General features: G+C 47.0%; 1 protein-coding gene across 1 annotated transcript in view; it reads left to right on the top strand.

Moving 5' to 3' along the window:
• The first annotated feature begins 5,246 nt into the window (after positions 1–5,246).
• LOC121588024 (receptor-type guanylate cyclase gcy-12) overlaps positions 5,247–20,128 on the top strand; it is a 63,464-nt gene continuing 48,582 nt past the window's right edge. The window contains exon 1 of the mRNA XM_041905508.1: positions 5,247–6,163. The gene's annotated coding sequence lies outside the window, so the exon portion shown is untranslated. The remainder of the gene's footprint in view (positions 6,164–20,128) is intronic.

The following is a 20,128-nucleotide window of genomic DNA, read 5'->3' as shown; positions in this document are numbered from 1 at the left end:
GTTATCGTTGCTTTATCGAAAACAAGTAAAAAGTAGTCGAGGTTGTAAATTAAATTATTTTGAAGTTCACAAGTAGTTCAGAGTTCAAAAGTTTTTGATGAAAATTAAACTTCAAAACTTTTAAATCATACTTTATTTTTCCACGACTTTAACTGTCCTCACAGTTCCGAAAGAAAACGTTTTGGCTTACGGCTTCGGAAATGTCATTTGTCAAAGGCTTAACGTAGCTACGCAAGCCAGAAAGTAATTCACCAGCCAACCAACCAACCAAACATCACCATCACAAACACACACACTCACACGGCCAGTTGTGGTGTCAGTGTTGCCACGGTAAACTACCGGTATGCCATTTTCCGTTGCACATTCACGCCCGTGCCATTTTTATGCATGCACGCCCTTCCAACGGCCCGCGGGCCCGGTGCGGTTCCTGTACGGCTCGCCAAGCTAAACAACTGCACAAAGCACCACAAGGAAAGGTGACCGAGCAGCAGCAGCAGCAGCAGCAGTAGCAGCAGCAGAAACTGGCCCGTCCCGCCATCGACCGTTTGTCACTAAATCGAAAGTGGAACAGATAATAAATTCATGAAACTCATTAAATTCTCATTTTTACCATCACCGCAATCGCCGGATCGCCACGCCAAAACCACCCAGCGTTAGTTGTGTGTGTGTGTGTGTGTGTGCATGTGAGCTGTGTATGTGTGTGTGTGTTTGAATGCAGGGAGAGGATGTAGCAGCAGCCCTTCGGTTTATCCTCGCACGGACTGCGACCGAAAAGGGAGCGTACGATGGGGCGGAGTAGAAATTCATCGTCAGGGTTTGTTATTATCGCCTGACCTCCGTCCTTTGCAGACGGATGCCGCCCTCGAGCAGCCGGTTCGGAGATGCTGGTGCACTGAGCCGTTGCAGAAGGTGCAAATTGAGCATGCACTTCACTGAAGGTCACCTACACATCCGATCCGCAAGCAAGAGCGGCCGTGTCCGTCGTGTTCGGTGCGCTCCGCAGGAAATCGGCACAAATCGGTGTGCCTGCGCGCTGGCAGGTTCACATCGAAAAAATACTTTGCGGCAGAAAACGGTGTTAGTTTAGTCCGAAATAATCGTGTTTTTAAGTTCTTTTCCCATCGATTATTCACCGAACGTGCGTGCAAAAGCAGGCCGATACGTGCGGAGGGTGTCCGCGCCGGCCCGGCACGGTGATTGCTCGGGGAAGTATTTGCACACTCGTCTGCTCGAACAACCATATCCGCGCGGCACGCGGTTGTGTAAACAGCTTCCCGGCAGCCCGGCCCTTGTCGTTAGCTGTTTGACTAACATGCGTTCGACAGCATAGTTCCGTCTGCTGCTTGTGTGAATGGTTGGGTTGCAGCAACGCTTCGCTCGAAAGTTTGAATAATCTTGCACACAAACACACACACACAAACGCGAGGGCGCGTAACCATACGCCTTGTCAATAAAGCATCGGTACCCGTGAGGCTTACCAAGACCGGGAGCAACTTCGCACGAGTACATGATGAATAATTTATCAACTTTCTTACCTTGAAGGTACTTGACACCTTCTTGCTTTTTCTTGCTACAACATAGTTCGGCTATCTCTCTCTCTCTCTCTCTCTCTCTCTCTATCTCTCTCTCTCTTTCTCTCTTTTGCTCTCTTTGTCATGCCTTTCTGTCTCACCTGGGGCGAATTACAATATACACTCACTTTGTTCCTCCCACTGAACTGAGCCATACCGTGTCATCAATTTGTTTATCTCTACTGCTAGCATGATGTTTATGAATTTTGAGCACCACGCACACGAACAACTTACACCTTTTGCGCTTTTTTCTTCACTTTCTACCACCCCAGCTGAAATGTCCTCGTTTTGTAAAACAATGGACGGGTGGAATGATAGCGGATAGATAGACACACATGATTCAACTGTGGCGCACCACTTAAATCGATTTCTTTAAAAGGTACTGATGAACTTCTCTCAAACACCCAGCTGCATTAAGCCGTCGCAACAGTTCTTTGTGAAAGTGTTAAACAAAAGCTATCGTTGTACCGACTTGTCTTGATTTCTCGGTGGATTGGCTCGTAAAAGCATTACCCCGCCCGGCTTCAATTCACTGAGCTGACTTGAGTGCCATAAAACGAAATTTTATTTTTAGTTTCATCACTCGTCAACGTTCGCTACTCCCGTATCCAATAAAAGTACGATAAGCAGGGAGCTGCATTTTATATCATGATGATTCGCCTCGCTCGATGCATTGCAGTACTGAGGATGGATTGACAACTTTGTCGTGGTGTGCGGTAAATGTAGTTTTGGTCTTTTGGCTCATAAACCAGGAATGGTGAAGGTTAAAACTTTTTAAAGAAATCTTTTTTTAATTATTGAATTTTCTGCAGAGTTTACTGTGGGTTCGCTATGTCTGAGTATTTAATGCAATTATATTCGGATACACTTAAGTAAGATATAAAAAATCAAAATAACAATGATCTTGATTTTTGATATCTTTTTCATGGATGACTGTTTGCATGATAGGAGCAGCATTGTTTGCACATTTGTTACAGTTTAATTTCGTTTAATTATTAATTTTAATTGGTATTTATTTACATTTAACCTCATCAACAGGGAATAACTACGATGCAATGGAGCGAAATTGTTGGGTGGATGTTTTCCCTCACAGGTGAAGCACGTTTACGCGTCACAAACGTGTACAATCCCAACCAATACAATCTCATCGTATCGCTGAACATTGCCCCTGCTGCTGTTTGCTGCTGTCTTACAGCTGCAAAGTTGCGCCAGAACATGCATCCCGGGGAGGGGAAAAAAAACAACACATGCCGGTACAATTATTTTCAAAACAGCCAAGCCAAACTTTAAACCAAAACGGAAATGAAACGTAACGGAACGTAACAGCCGTTTGCTTTGCACAATTTCTTTTACCGCACTTTTTTTTTGTTGGGGTGTGCTTGTCCTTCCTTCGGCGCCGACCGTGGATGCCGTTCTCCTTTGATCAAGTGAACAAGTAAACAAACAAGCATTCCATTCGATTTTCGCACCCACCTTCGGCCCGTTTGACCCTTCCCACCACCACACGGGTCTGCTTCGGCCAAGGCAACAAAGGAAAAACGGCCTACAGTTCCCTCACCCCCCTTCCTCCCTCCCCCTTCTATCGGTGCTGTTGAGCTACAGGGCTCTGTGACAGGTTTCGCCGCACCATCATCCCAGGACAAGGTGGCACAGGCGGAAAGGCGACTAATGGTAGCTGGTCCGAGCTGACCATTCATCGTTCGGCTAAATTGGACCATTGGAACAAGCAAAGTTTTCCACCCCGAAGCGGGAGCCCCCCCGTCGAAGGAAACAAAAACCGAAGCGCTCCTTATAAAGCGACCCCAGCGCTGGCCGTTTGCGTGGAAGACTTTTAGTGGGCAAATGGAAGTTGTTTCAGTTGCTGTTGCTGGCGGCGTTTTTTAAGGCTAGAATTTGGCTCTCCATCACTCAAGCAGCACATGTTTGTCGGGAGCGAAAGTCACACGCTTGTTTGGTTTGATCCCATCTGTGCGGCCCTTGCGGCGTGCGGCCGGCTAGTTAGAAACGGGGAGGCGTCAGAAGTTGCGCTTCGGAGGCATCAAAGCAAAAAACTTACCAAACAATTGTTTGGCGTGCTTTATTTGTTAGATGGAACGATATGATGCTTTTTTTGTTTATTTTTTTAACAATGATTAAACCTCTCCATAGAATAATGCTAGTGGTGCCTTGGTAATTTTCCGGACTAATTATAGAAATGTCTACGAATAGACAATCCATGTGCCTTTTTAAGCTTGACTCTGGAAGGAGAGAAAGAATGTACAGCGAGCAAAAACCTTAACAATACACGCTTACACCCTAGCAACATTGACAAAATATAAAAATGGGAAAAAAACATAAGTAAATATGAAAGTGGTATTTTATTCATTTAATACAAAAGATTCATACCTTCTCTTTGATTCAGCAATGTATGTGTTAGACACCTTCTGTTACTTTAACGGACCGTAAATGCTACTGGTTTTACTTTTCACCGCAAGCATTATGTTGCAAATTTCACACATTCGTAGAGCTTTTCGTTCGAAGCTTTAGAACAGCAGTTAGGGACAAAAGCACAGGATAAAGCTTTCTCCCACGAAAACTAAGGATGTGTGCCATAATAATTTGCCGTGGTATCGTTCGACAGTGCAATCTTATCATAGCTGAGTGTTGAAAAAAGTGCATTGAATAATAATTTATATTTTTTCACCCATTTTTATTCTAGTAATTTCTAACATAACCAAAGGAATCAAAATTAAAATAACCCTTTCAATGTTCTAGTTCCGTTCTATAGTTACTAAATTTCTTCCGTATTACGTGCTATAAAAATAGTAAATTCTAAACAACTACTTCTTCTACATCAATGTAGCCCTACTTGCATCAGTTAGAAATTAAAAAAAATTGTATGATTTAAACATCATAATGAGGAAAAATAGGAAGCAAAATTAACAAACAATAATGAAAATTTAAAGTCTTTATAAAGGTGTTGGTGTTGTTGATACACACTCAAAGAAACACTCGTAAGTATTTTGTTTTTTTTTTCTCATCAATAAATGCTACTTGTTAAGTTTAATTTACATTAAAAATGAAAAAAAAAACACACGCGTGTAATGTAACGAAACTCGCTCAACACACGCAATAAGCAGACACAATAACGGGCACTATCGTGCACCACACTGTTCCGGTTGCTCGCTCCGCAGCTTCCTTATCGCTCCGCGTGATCAAAGCAACACACATCTTATCGCCCAGGATAAACATGAGCGGATGGCTGCAACGGCACTGGGACGGCTCCGTGTCCCGGTTTCGGAGAAAACGTCGCCTTGCCGCGTCGGCCAAACCCGTGCGTGCGAGAGTCGAGACGCCAGCAACCGCACATTCCATCCACCCAGCCCATCAAAACAGAGAGCATTCCGGAAGGGCTCATGTTTGCAAAGTTCGGCCGTGTTGGGTTCGCGAGTAGTAGTAGCTGTTTACCAGATAAGGGGTGGATGCAGCAAGATAAGCGGATGTCCTGCGAAAGCGAGAGCGAGCGAGAGCAGCTGAGCACGGCTGAGAGTATCCTGTCGCCCGGGAGAGCAGCCGCACGAAAGCTCATCGTGTCGTCCTTTGCCCTGTCGAAAAAGCACACGCAGCAACCGTGCGGTGGCTGTGGCGGGCCCGATCTTGCACGGGTTCGAACGAACTCGCGTTCAGTTACGGTGAGCAGCTCGTGCGATACGGACCAGACCACGGGGCTTTCGTCGAGTGTCGTGCGCGTCCTGCGAGTGTCCTGACTGGCTGCTGTTGCTGCTGCTGCTGCGGCTCTGTTTTAGTACCTGCTTACCAGCGCCATCGTAGTACCCAGTGGGACATCCAGTTTGAGCGAGTGTGTGTTTGTGTGTTTGAGTGTTTGAGTGCGTTTAGTTGTGAGGTTGCGTTGAATAAACAGGCTCGAGCAGGAGCTGTGTCACGGGCAGATTTCGTCCGCTCCATCTGCGCTCGGATTTACATCCCTCCGCACCCGTGAGGCCCGTGCTCGCAGTTGGTGGATTTTGAGCAGGGAGTGATGTTTAATTGAATTACCCTATCAGCACAGTCGCACACGGGTTCGGGGTTTAGTTTGGTGCCTCCGCCTCCGCTACCAACAGTTGGTTCCGTGGAAGTGTGGCAGCTTCCGGGAGAGAGGTTAAGATTTACGACCGTGCTGGGAGGAAGAAGGAGGCGATTCCACCCTGTTTCGCTCCCTTGACCGCGTGCGTATGTGTGATAGTGCTTGCTAGTGTTGGTACGATCGTTGGTGAGTGCGCTAGCTTTGAGGTGAGCTGCAAAACAGAAAATTGAAACGTGTGCACAAAAGCGTTTTTCAATTTCATTACAATTCCATTTCCATCGTGTGTGAGTGTGAGTGTATGCGCGTGTGTGTATGTATGTTGGCCCGTTCAATGTGTATACACGTACTGCTCGTGTGAAAAAGCAGTAAAGGGGGAAAAGCACAGCCTCCTGGTCTCGCACGTGGCTGCTACACCGTGCCACGTGGAGGGAAAAGTTGTCCCCATTAGTGTCAGCGCCAGCAAACGCAATCCAGAAACCATTTATCCCGGAGCATTTCGCGAAGGAGGACAGCACAGGGCAGCGTTCAGGTATGCCATACAGCTTCCGGGATACAAACAAAACAAAACAAAAAAACACACAACGAACCCACCACCACCGCAAGCAGCAGTAGTGGAAGACGGTCTTTGACGGTCTGGCGGTTTGATTCATTTCTTTTCCGCTTTCGCGCAATCCCATCCAGCCATAGCCACCCACGCAACTATCGGGTTGCTTAACCCACCCGAATCAAGCTTATTGTTTCATGGCGTCTCTCCGCCTTTGCTAGAGGAGTGGGAGGGAGTGTGACTCTCCCCCACGGTGAACCGACGCGAACGCAACCCACAATTTCATCCCCATGAGAGCGAGAGGGAGCCAGAGAGAGGTGTGAAGGGTTGTGTATGTTTATGTTACGTACCGTTTATTATGTTCACTTAGCTTAACGAACGATGTACAGGGCGTCTATTGCCTTCCCCCAGACCCCCGTTCCGGACATTCTAGGATTAGCTGGGAAGAAAAGGCTACTTCGCACACAAACACCAACAGACAAATCCCCCCCCCCTCGATGTTGCTCGTTTTCTCCTTCCGTGTGCGTCTTGGTGCGTTGGTCGTTTCGCTAGCAACGCAAAGCAAGTGAAAAGTGAAAAGGGTCAATCGGGTAAAGCCACGGCACTGCTACCATAGCTACAAGCTACTGGCCAACAGCTACCGCTGGCCCACCACGTTCGATAGTGGCTCCACTTCTAGCCGCGCGGGTGGCGCTATTCCCACCCGTAGGGGGTGTCATTCGACCCTCCTTCCGCCGCCCGGTTCAAGAATCACCAGCAACCGAATAAACATTGTCCATTTCCGAAACGGGCGCAAAGATGTGCTAGCGTGTGCTCCCGCTCCCCGCACAGTGAGCTGTTTGGGACGAATGTGTTGGGCAATGGTTGGTTTCAGTGTGATTTTACATTATTTAAATGTAAAAAAATCTACCCGATTGTATGACGATATGAAAACATGTATGAAACAGTATGCTACTCGATCGAGATTGTAACCTTGTGCAAAGGATTGAATGGAGAAGAACAAACACCTTTTTTGGACATTTCGCTCGCGGCAAGCGTTCATTGTGCGCTGGTGTGCCTTTCCATTCCACCGTTGCCGTGCCTCTTAAGTGGTTTCGGGTACGGGAAAAACGGACCGTATCCTTCATTTGCTCCGTTGCTTTTCAGCAGATGCCCGCGTTAGCCCGTCGTCTGGGAAGAATGCTTCGGCAAAAAAGCAACACTACGCTCACACTCTCCCCAGTGGTAGGACCATTCGTAGTTGTAGTAGTTCGCAACAGTACCCAACGCTTCGACCAAGCGGAGAGCGAAGGAAGCCATCACGATGGACAGGAGAGGCAGCAAAGAGTGTACGTGTGTTTGTGATGTGTCCTGGCGTGTTCAAAAGGAAACGGAGAAAGGGCAGCAAAAACACTTAAAGTGACACAATTTCCATGGGGCTGGCAAAGCCCGTCCACGCTCAGGCACTGCCAGCGGGTAGCGGAGCTGCAGGGAAACAAGGGAACGACTGTGTGTAGTTCACCCGGGCGAGTGAAGACGATCGGTACCGACCAGCCTCCCGGCCAGCACACACGCCTTCCGGTCCGGCTGCCGGGGCAAGGGGGACTGTTGATGGTTCCGTGTTTGATGGAATGGAAAATATCGACGACGTCTCGGGCTCGGAGCAGCTGCTGCCGGCTCTCACACCGAGCGGGACCGTGCGGGTTAGCTGCCCAGAACGGATGTGTATTGCTTTTCGCTGAACTAACGAGCGAGAAAGCGATAGAGAGAAAGGGAGAGCGAAATAGAACAGAAAAAAGGCAACGTACCAGATTGTGCGGGAAGCAGTTGAAGCTGTGTGAAAACTCGACCCCGAACAAAACTCGAATCAAACCAAAACAAAAATGGATCCACAGTGATGTTATCGGCCAGATTTGTCCGGGCATCTTGTGTGTGAGTGTGTGTGTATTTCATTCCTCCTCATCGGGCTTGGCGGTCAAATGAAGCGGAAACTGTACGAACCGTGTAATGCGGCCGGGATTCGGGATCGTCCGTCTGCCATCTGGGACCGGCTGTGTCCTGTGTGACAAATCGGATCACCTCGAAAACGCGCTCACCCGTTCACACTCGTTGGGTGTGGGGCTGGGGCGAAGCAAACTCCTCCCGGAAACCTCCCACCAGCCGAGCAACAGTTGCGCACGGTGAAGGATAGTTCTGAGCGTCGGTACCGGGGTAGACCCGTACCGTCTTTGGGGGGGAGGGGGGGGGAGGCCTGGAAAGCTACCGAAGCATTATGAATGTGCACAGTACCGTTTGCACGCTTCTCTGAAGGGAGTTTCGTTAATGTCGTCAGGTGTCTCGTTTCGTGGAACACAAGTGCGGCCGAGTTTTAGGAACGCATTTAGATAAGGCGCACCAATGGCACAAGAAACCGCTCGAACGGTTTGGTGGGGGGGGAGGGGGAGAGGCATGTGTTATCGGGCACTGTGACCGGTCAGCAAAAGTATGGTCAATCTTTTTTGTACATAAAAAAAAGAAAAAAAAACATTGTAAATATATTCCAATCTCCGCTAGGCCACAATATCAATTGTATATTAATTGTTGATATTCGGTCGTTTAGGTTCATTAGCATCTCGCTAGGTAATAGACCTGACCAAAAGGGTAGTAATCTACCACTTGTTACAATTGCAATATGTTTAAATGTTTTATTTTCCATAAAACCCTTGAAAAATACTCCACAATCGTCTCATTTGCAGCTCTATTCATTTTATTCTTTTTCTGTTGAATGCTGAATGGTTTTCGCTACGGAAAAACTGTCCAGCTAGTTGCCTGTTCATCAATGTGGAATTTTTGCATTAATCTATTTTACTGCTCCCCTGTGTACACACGCTCAACTGCACGCTTTTGCTCTGCCGCGCGACCTAATTTCCATGAGCAAACTGGTTATTCTTTTTTCCCCCTCAACCGTTCCCAACCGCCTGAACGAAATCGAAAACGGAAATGGTATTTATTTTCGAATTGATTCTCGCAATTTAAACAAACCGATCGCTCATCACAGTGCCAATCCTTCGGTTCGCGTGCCTACCGGATTGGTGTGTTTGTGTATGCGAGTGAGTGTTTGTCGGCCGCCAAATACATGACAGCATAATAAAAGCGGCCCACAGCCGCAAGACATCCGGCTGGCAGCGGTACGGCGGCCGCTCCCGACCGACCCCAGCGCCGGGCCGTTGTTAAGAGAAATAATTAAATGCAGCCAGCTCGCCACCCTGCTCCCAACCCATCCATGAAACACACCCACACACACACACACACACACTGTCTAAACGAGGGACCGCCACGAAAGGATGGTTGTGTTGTGTACTCCCCCCGTACTTGCCAGCGCAGACCACCCTCCTTTCCCAGCAGCGCATGGATTGCGACGGAAAACTCAACCCAGCACCCGTACTACTTCGGCTGCTGCTGCTGCTGTTTGCTCAACGAGGAGTGTGGAGGATGTACGCCCGGTCGGCGGGGAATTTTATACGCTGTCAAACCACGGCACGGCTCGATGCCAAAGCGAAATTGAGATTTCGTGGGTAATCGTGCCGCGAACTCCGTTGCCCGGTCGCCGCGTGCTTCGTACCGCTTACGGGCTCGTCTCGTTTGCATTTGCCCGGGCCGTCAGGGCAGCCCGATGTCATCATTGACTAACCATCTTTGTCAGGTTGTGGCCCCGATGGCATACTATGCGGCTGGGGCAGGGGTACAAGTGATGAAGAAGGTTGCACAGTTCGCAGCCGGTCTTGTCTCACACTGCACAGCCGGGGTTTTCCTGCTTGCAGGGGTGCTTGCGATGATCGATGGCACAGGTCCGATGAAATGGGAGCAATTTATCTAGTCGACAACTGTTGTTGTTGTTGTTCTTATTTTCATATTCCTTTTCTTCTTTTTTTTCTATTTTTTTGTGTGGTCTGCTTAACTCGCAAAACAGGCCACAGGGTCTGCCGTGCCGTGGTTGGCTTTCGATTTTCACGGTCAGGGTGATTTATGGTGTGCTGATTTCCATCGATGATTTTCTGAGTGTGCCCGGGTGCCGTTTCCCGAGCCCGGAGGCATCGTTCACATGTGTCATAATAGCAGCCAGTGGGTGGACCCCTCTGGAACGGTGTCGGAATGGCTTAACTAGACGGTAATTAACTGGCAAATGATGATATTCATTAGAGGGTTGATATAAGAGGCGATACTTCGCACTTTGCCACTGGATTCAACCGACGGCAAAGCAGAGAGAGAGAGAAAGACATGGTGACAGTAATAACGATTATGACACGCGCTGGTTGACATTTTGACCGCCGGGTGAATTTGTTCCGCAACTCTGAAACGAGAAAGGGAGGGAGAAGGAAATAGCGTAAGCGCGTTGGCGTGATTGATGGAGACGCCTGGTACCCGTTTTACTGGCAGATGGTTTTGGTAGTTAAATCTTTTTTTTGTATATGTGCTGTAGCTGCCGCAACGTTTTTTTATTTCAGTTTTTTAAAGCTATTCAATAGACAGCGTAGAATGAATATGGATTAAAATGAATGTGATGTGTGATTTGTTTAATTAGTTTGCTCTGTGTCATTTACATGAAACCGCTTGGAGGTGAATCAACTATAGAGAAACATGTTGTTAAATTATTTGAATGCATCTTAATCTTTGTCGAAAGTTGAAGCTGTCTGCAACTGTACTAATTGCTGTTTAAATAATATACATTCAGCGTTGATAATACAATTTTTAAGACAGTTAATTTTATTTGATATGTTCAATTGCAATGCCAATCATCTTTGAAAAATACACGCTACATAATTAATTCGTAGGAGTTATGTATTATACCTCGACATTGTAATTCAACACATTTCACTTTCGTCTGACTACATCTATGGCATTGCGGGTGCACCACTCTTTGATGTGTTTGAGAGTGCAACATTATAATTACTTGCCTGTTTAACATAGGTCGATCAGAGGGGTCGTTTAACACACTTTGCCATAACGCACACGAGACCTATGGGCTACCTTCTACGTTATACATTCGTTTGAACTTTATCGATCAAACCGAAACCGCTGAAAGATGACAAATGCAGCGTATTGAGCGAGGGAAATTAGTTTTGTGGTCTACGATACGATCCTGCTAGTGGCAGCCAGCCATCAACTTCAATCAAGGGTATCCCGATTTGGACACCTCTTGCTTTTACAAAACGAAGAGAGTATTTGAGAGAACTGAACAGTGATGTGATCCCTCTCTACAAACCCACCTCACATCCTTTAACGTGGGAAATGGGTGTGAGGTTAGGTGTGACATTAAGTCTAAAGCGTGGCAACTCCACAACGAGAACCATACATTTGTACCGCTTCGGGCCTGCTTCTGTCACACTGTAAGCCTCTTATATTTTGATCCTTTGACACTGAAGCGCATGCTGTTCCTTAAAATACATGTTGGTAAGTAAAGAAAGCGTAGCTGCTCCAGCGTGCGCTGAATCAATTTGCCCAACAGCGGAAAACTCCCGAAACGACCAGACGAAAATCACCCCGTCATCGACTCCCATCCCTGTCCCATCGGCCACGGTTGATAGATTAGTGATTACTGTTTGTGTAACAAATTTAAGCGGCACATTAAACTGTCTCACATTTCAGCACAACCGATCGCCGGCCTGTCAATCAGCGCACCCATTTTCCATCTTTTCCAACAGCGCGAACCGGGATGGATATACTTTTTTCCTCTTTCACCCTCACACACACCCACAGTTGCTCCATAGCAGTTTAAATGCAATGGTTTTTTATGCTTCTTGTTCCGCTATGCTCGGTCCAATTTTTTCTTGACCTGGTCAGCGTCACGATTGAAATAAAAATGAACGACATGAAGTGCAAAAGGTTCACACGCCTTTGCATCCCTCGACCGCACGGACCGCCCCGGGCAGGTCCATTTTCTCACCTGTTGCACTCCGGGCATTGCGCCGAGCGCCGCGATCATCATCCATCCCCCGGAGCGAAAGCATTATAAATTTTCAAGCTGTCAAAACAAAAGGCAAAAATAATGTACTACACACCGTGGCAATCTCTCCCCTTCCCCCAGTGGAGCCGATCTGGGCCGGTCCGATGTGGTTGCCAGATTTGTGTACCGTTCCGCTCTGCTCCCTTCCGCCCATTGCTCGCGCGGGTTTACAGCATCAAAAAGTGCACCAACCGCACGGAGCGAAACGGTATGCGGTGGAGCGGTTTATTGTTTACATCAGATCATACGGTGCACGACGCATCGTAGTAACTCCTTCTGAGCGTTTCCCTTCCCTCCAGTCTTCGGTACGGGTCGGGTTCGGGCTATTTCGCGGGTGTGTTTTTGCTTCTGTAGATTATTCTGCTTCGGGGGAGCCATTTTTATTGTACATCTAAACTCTAAAAAGATCGACTTCACATCGGTTGCACGGAAGAACCATGGACGAGCACAACATAAACAGAAAACTCACCCCCATACTGACTGTTTGTGTACGCGCGTGAGCTTGTGTGCGTGTGTGTTGCGAACAATCTCGGGTAGGAAAAAAAGTCTGGCGCTATTTTTAAGCAGTTCACCTCCGGGGTCAGATGTTTTTTTCTTCCACTCTTACTTCCTTACCTCCATCTTCTCCCGTCATCACGACAGGTCAAACCCGAAACGTGTACTCCACTCGAAACAGCTCAGGAAGATCGGTAGGAAAAAAACAGAGAGCAAGTGTGAGAGAGATAGAGAGTGTGTGTGTGTGCCCGATGGGTCACGGAACCGGCCCGCTGTCGGTCGGTCAATGTTTGAACTTTTCCAGTCAGCATTGATAAATTTTATGGACTCATAAATGTTGAGATGTTGTGTGTCCTGGCCTGACCACCGTTCACCAGCCCAGCCCAGCCCAGTGCACGCTTTGGGTCGCCTTTCAACGAAGTGGGCGTTTTGGTATTAAAAAAACAACCCCACCCATACACCTCCCCCCCCCCCCCCCAAGCGTCCGTAGTCACGCGGCGGCCAAGGGGAACGACATTAGCCAGCGTACGAACCAATCGGCAAGCGACGACCGTGCAACGAGCCATTAAATTGGAATGGTTTCGGAATGGGGCAATGGGATACGGCCAAAGTTTATGTAATTGTTAGTTCCGACGGTGCTGTTGTTCGTTAAGTTTACGTTTACGCTGATGGGGTACTGGCTCTCACCCCGGCCACCATACCGTATCTCCGTTGCTCGCTTGCTTCAAAGATATTTGTACTTTGCTGGGTAGAAGAGTAAGAGTGGCTAGAGAAGTTAAAAGGTTCTGCAATTTAATTCAAGGAAGCTTCCTATCAGAATGTGGCTGTTGCTGGCGGAATGTCGACAGTTTTCTTAGTGCAGCAAAACAATTGGTTTCGGGAGTAATTGAAAGAACTGTTATCACTAAAGCAATGCGAACACTACACAATAACGCAACTGGTGTACTGTATGTCCCTGCGCTCAAACTTCTGTGGCGATGTGTTACAGAACAGCGTTGTATATTTTGCAAACTTTTTAAGGTTGTGAAATGAACAATTTCATTTTATGACAGGTAAAACTAATATCCTGAAAGAGGTTCATTTCCTATTTTGTATTAAAATATGCATTGTTTCCACTCGAACTTCTTTGGAATAGTGGGTTCAAATCCAACGTGCATTGTTTAAATATTCTGTCACTTTAGGTTGAGCCTGTTTTCCTGAAAATAATGCTTTAATAAATGTTAACAAAATGCGTTGCTATAGAAAACTCAATCCAGTCTAATGAAAGGAATTGAGTTTAGTCGAACATTTGTGCGGTGGGAGAACAGGACAACACAAACCATCAGATTTGTGAGACCCAATTTAATTGAAAAATTAATTGAAGGCAATGCATTTATTCCAAACAGCATGTTTTATGCAATGAAACCTATTCGTTATCCATGCCGTGTCACTACGTTATCGAAACACTAGAGGAATCAAGCTCGTCATATACTAGCACCATCATATACATCTGGGAATAGCATTTAATATAACTCTACGAATTATGTCAGTCATACATGTTTTGCACTAATAACTTATCATCTGTTTGATGTGCTACGGAAAATTTCACTTGTCTATAGCAAATATTGTACATCAATTCAGTTAAAATTTTACTCTTTCCCAATCAGCCAAGCACACCACACTTTGAGGTACCAGCGAACAAAAATATTTTGGAGATCATAATATAAAGTATGACATATCGGTAATACATACAGCATATTGTCTATGATAGAGATTTGCCGTTGGCCATGCTCAACATCTAAATCAAAAAGAGAGTGTCACTAACCCGTAGAAATGGAAATAGATCCGCTAAACTTATAGAGTAGCTTAACTCAGATCTAAACCTTAAACAATCTCAGTTAAGGAGCACTACGTACCGGATTGAGAGCGCTAATGTGAAATGGAACTAAAACAACTCAAATTCTAATGGGGTTTTTCGTGTCTTTTGCGCTTCTTTTCGTTTACTTTTGATTTCAACGCATTATCAAGTTTCCAAATTCTTTACTTTAACTGTGACTTCAATGCAAAAATCTTGTTCTATGTGTTCGATGATTAGCGTGTAGTTTACTTGTTAGCAGTTACACAGCAGTTGACACTTTCGCATTTAATGCCTCACCGAGAGAGAGAGAGGGTGTGTTCCGCCGTAAAATACCACCTTGTTAGTGGCTTGTGTCTTCCCAGCTTGGTTGATCTGCCAACAATTAAAGATCATAAAAATCACATCCCAGACAGCAGCGGACCTTCAAACAGCGTACAAATTGCGGGCTGCACGTTGCACAGCAAAGATCACATTTCGCTGTTAACATCAACACACGATCCGCACACTTGGCGCTTATTACGGCAAACCACATGGGGCACGGTGGTCCACTACTGCCAACCCGCATATCGTTCAATTATCACATTCACATTCGTCGCACGCGCGGGTCCGTGTGTGTGTGTGTGTGTGTAGAAACTAAATTAAATTTGAACAAAAAAGCAACACTGCAACAAGTACATTCTGCACTGTGCGCCAGCGAGCGAACCGAGCGAGAGACCCTGTCTCTCGCGACTCTACCTCTCATAGGTGAGGAGGAGGAGAGAAGGGGCATATAGAGCAAACTGGGGGAGCGATCACATTCCCGGCTTGGTACGCTGCCAATCCGATTCGGTTGCGTCCACACCGTACAGGTGGTGTATTTTACCGTGCTTTCGGTTTCGGCGCACGGTCTTGCGGTTTTGCTGTGCGAAGCGGTCCAACCCCATGGGCCCGGGCGTTGATGGTGTTAAATTACAGGCGGCAACTGGCCGGTGGAACGATGCCAAGATTTTATCTCGAGAAATTATTCACCAAACGGTCAACCAAACTCTGGTTTGGGTAAATCGCTTTGCCCATACCTGACACTGTGACTTTCCCTTCCGGATCAAAACGGATTCGATTGGACGAATTGCAGCATGTTGCCCGGCCCGGCACGGTGTACCCAAAATGTGCACACTGGCATAATCGAAAATGGCATTTGGCGTTCGGAAATACAAACACCAAAAAATGAAGGCAACAACAACAGGTGCAACAACTCGGCCCGTTTCGAGGGGCGCATTTATTTTTAAACCCAACCGAGAGTGAAATGTCGATACCCGTTGATGATCAGCATTTGCCGCCGGAAGCAGAACCGCGACCGCTCGAGCACGTCTGCACGTTGACGCAGTACTACGCGGCGTTACGCGGCGTCAAGCTGACGTCATCGCTGTTTACCGTGCGTCGATTGTTGTGTGTTGCGCGTGAAGCAGTCGCGCGGATGATGATGTACAATGCTGACAACTGCGGCGCACTCCATGCGGAGTGCCATGTAAGCTGGCGCGAATGGTGAACGCCGAAAATGTGGTCAAACTTTAAAAATATTCGTTCAATCAACCGAGCGTGTGCGTGAGGGGCAGCAGCTCTGCGCGACCGGAACCGAGCTGGAGCTGGTAGACCGAGCCCGAGAAGCTGTCGGAGAAGATGCTCGCCGAAGTGTTGACGCGTCGAGTGCTTGAGCACTTGAAACCGAGATCTTGAGCAGCAAGCGGCGGTGCGCACTGTTCGCATGGCGTGAAGCAATTGGAAAGGCAAGTTTATGCTGTTTATGCGAAACATGACGCTGGGGAAGCGGTACGGTAGCATGCGCGGGAGGCCAGCACGAACCTGCAAACTGCTTCATTTTGCCTATTCATTCACGGTTCCGGTTATTCCGTCCGTGCTACATGCCCCCCCCCCCCGTGGGGGGGGGAGTGAAGCGTGTGCTCATTAAGTGCGTCCGTCGGGCCGGGGCCGGGAAGACGCTCTGCTCGGATAAACTTTGCTCCCTTTGCACCACTTTAACAAGCTGCTAACCGCAGCTAACATGACAGGCGCACCATCGTGACAGATTCGCTACGAGCAATCGTTTCGCGCCCGCTGTCGCTGTCGTTGCAGCTTGTTTGTCGATCAGCTCGCACTGACTTGTGTAAAATGTGTGCACCCGGCACAGCCCGCACCCTTGTAGTCGGTCGGTCGAATCCCTTCGTTTGGTTTTCTCGTTGTCTTAAACCGCAGCAGCGGGGTGTGGTGGATGGCTTACAACTTGACGCTTCCGTTTTGGGCAGGTCGCGGAAGGAGCGGGTGAATAAACACAACAAGCACACCGCCGCATACAGGCCACAACAACCGGCTGCGGTTGCGGGAGCACACATCGATGCTGTACGGTTTCAAATCTTGCAGCTGCAAAACTCTCCGCTCTATTGTAAGGTGCAGTGTGCTTGTTACTCTGTCACCTTCGACAACGATGGAGGAGTTGATTTTTTGTTTGTGTGTGTGTGTTTTTTTTATAGTTTGAAAAGGTCACTGTAGCACAAGTGATGTGATTGTTGTTAATTCTCGGCAAAGAGGAAGTTGTGGATTAAGGGTGGAAATTATTCAAATCTCAGTTGAGATGATTTATATGAACTATTTGATTGTTTATCCTTGGGCCCAAAATCAAATTTTGGCTCATTCTATTTTCACAATTTATTCTTTTGTAGTGCAACGGAACACATTTTTTGGGAAAAGACAGGAGCTTTTGTACAGGAATAAAACAGAGTGCTACTGCAACATCCAGAATTCCGAACTTCGAAAGGACTGGTATGGGAATTCAGCTACTTGTCTGGTACAGATATGCATTCGGGATCATTGCTCGGACCTCAGACCAGGAGTTCAAAACCAGTTCGAGGTTTTATATAATTTAGATCAGTTCCAGGACCAATATGTCTCCAGTGTTCGAGGTTTAGGTTCAGTCTCATTTCCAGGACTGATATGGGAAAAGTATTGGTTCTAGATCCAGTATGGGTTCAGCATTGGTCCTTCGATTTCCTGAAGTTCAATATCAGTTTCAGTATCAGAAATGCATTCAGTATTAGTTCCAGTACCAGAAAGTAACTGCATAAGTTACAGGGGTACGGCATGAGTTTAGGAATACTTCAAGTACTGGTATGGATCATTTCTAGAACCTATATTGGTTTAGGACCAATTTCACGTCTAGTATTGATAGATATCAGTTTCTATTGATGTGCTCCTTGGAGCATATTGGAATCGCGCTATCTTTTTTAATAACCCATAAACTATTAAAATGATCATGGAAATAGTCCAGGAAGATGTAACATAACCGTTGCTCCAAAACCTGTACGTGGCTAAGGCTAGATGTAAATAATCAGGAGCTCATTAAAAGTTCACCAGAAGCATCATTAATAACGAGACCACTCTGTGTCCTGCTACACTAAAATAAGTACAAAATCGTTCACGTCTGCCATGCTCGATATTGATTGCAGACCGATCATGGGCTTTGTATTCAATTTTATCTGCTATCATCAGCACCCGGGCGTTCGCACGCATTAAGTAGTGATCTTAAATGCACATTTACAAATCCCCGTTACGGTATCATCAATTGCCACGCATCAGTACGGTACAATACCACCAGTTTACTTCGCCATAAGCTTTAATTGAGTTGTAAAATCCCACCAAAGCGCATATAAACATGAACCATCTGGCAGCAATTAACGGCAGCGGTTCTGTACCACACAGACGGGTTGGACCACAGCCCTATCAGCCCCCTTCTAATAATGGTCCGATGCGCCAGCAAGAGCGTTTGCTCTGCTTTAGCCCACCTTCTCCTCCCTCTTCTTTGGTGAAATGATCGTAAAATGAGTATCAAATTAACAGGCCCCAATCTCCCGGTTAATCATGCCCATGCCGTAGGGCTTTAAACGGACCCGGTGCAGCAAATTTAATTCACTAATCCACGATTATGCGACGAACGGAGCATCAAAGTGACAGCGGTTTATCACATGGGGGGGGGGCAAGGTCACAACACACGTATGTAAATGCAATTTAGTGCAATACAGTTTGCTGCACGCGTGTACGATTTGTGGTCACACTTCAGCACGACAAAGCAATTCAAGCACGACGCCGCTATAAAACAACGAAACAAGAGGGCGAGAGAGAGCGAGAAAGGCACACCAGATGCGTTGGGAGCAAACATTCACTTAAACCGTCAGGTTTATATTTATTGCGCATTTTATTACAAAGTTCAGGCAAACCCACACACAGACACTCACACACAACCAACGGATGCGACGGGCGTTTGCTTCGTGCTCGATCGGTGCAATAAATTCTGGCTCCGTCTGGACCGAAATAACGTCAGCGTGCTGGCATGAACTGGCGGTGCGTATGGAAGTGTGTGAGACGGAAATTTGCAATCATGTACAAGCAGATGCGTTTACAACAGCAAGCAATACAAACAAAACAAAAAACGGTGTGCATTAGAGTTTTCCCACCTTTAGTTACCACACAAGGTTACGGTGGAAGGGTGATAAATTATGTACTTTTATGTACAAATTTTATTATTTATTGCAAACTATGCAGAGGAGCACTTCTAATGGCGGATGTTGGCCCCTGATAGGTCCCACTCTTGGTGTTGGTGATGCTGCAATTTTACTGTGTTTTTTTTTTAACGCACACAAACGTCCCTAGAACCTAATGACAAAATATGGCTTGAAGATTAAATTGTACATTCACGCTATGTGTAAAAAGCATCGCTGTTCACTTTGCACTAGCACTGCGGTAAATGCGATCGGGATCACTTGTCCTTCCATAATCCGAACCGAATCACTTGATTATAATCCAGCCCTACAAGTCACAAGAAACTCCACTCCAGCCGACAAAGCGAGCCTGTCGGTCCAATTAAGAAACGGTAAAAGGGAACTCATCCACTCAGACCCACTCTTATCCTCTCTAATCTATTGCATCATCTCGGGCTGCCAGTAATCCTGCCAGCACACCGAAACCAGTGCCCTAAGGCTTTTGCAATCGCTTTCAACCACAGCACAGTGAAGCACAGCTGGCCGCACAAAGTGACCGCCAGGTACAACCGCAGCCGGCACAAGTCCACACACAAAAAAAAGGAGTGACCATCACCGTAAGCTGCCATCGAGCGCATCGAAACTTTAAGATGCGCTCGATACTGTCATCGAAACCAATTGCTGCTGCCAAAGTAACGAGCAGGAAAGGCTTACTTCCCGCTTCGGACCTGTATGTGGCCGCCCAGTCCCTAGGCAGTGCTACAATTCCCACACGGTTTGGCGTCTCTGGCTGACCCCAGCCTTCCCTGCATGCCGCCGACAGGAGCCTTTTGATCAACGGCTTATTAATATTTATGAAAACGGTGCAGCGGCACAGAAAATGCAACCACAATTGTGCACCGCCCGGAATGCACCTGATGCGGATACAGCCGAAGCATCTTGGCCCATCTGAGTTTGGCAGCTCAAATGGCAAGAAAGGAACAAAAAACACACACAAAAAAAAGCGGTACGATGAAAAGTGGCCTCATTCAAACTTCCTCTCCGTGTGCTGCAGGTCCTTCCCGGTTATGAGGCATTGCGGTTGGGATGGGGAAATCTTTACATAAAAGCCTCTCCACCAGCCGCCCCATCAAGTGCTTTCCCGAGCCAAA

This window comes from Anopheles merus, chromosome 2R (assembly GCF_017562075.2).
Source record: "Anopheles merus strain MAF chromosome 2R, AmerM5.1, whole genome shotgun sequence".
Classification (NCBI taxonomy): domain Eukaryota; kingdom Metazoa; phylum Arthropoda; class Insecta; order Diptera; family Culicidae; genus Anopheles; species Anopheles merus.
The sequence above is the reverse complement of the archived record's forward strand: the minus strand, read 5'-3'. Positions and strand labels throughout refer to the sequence as shown.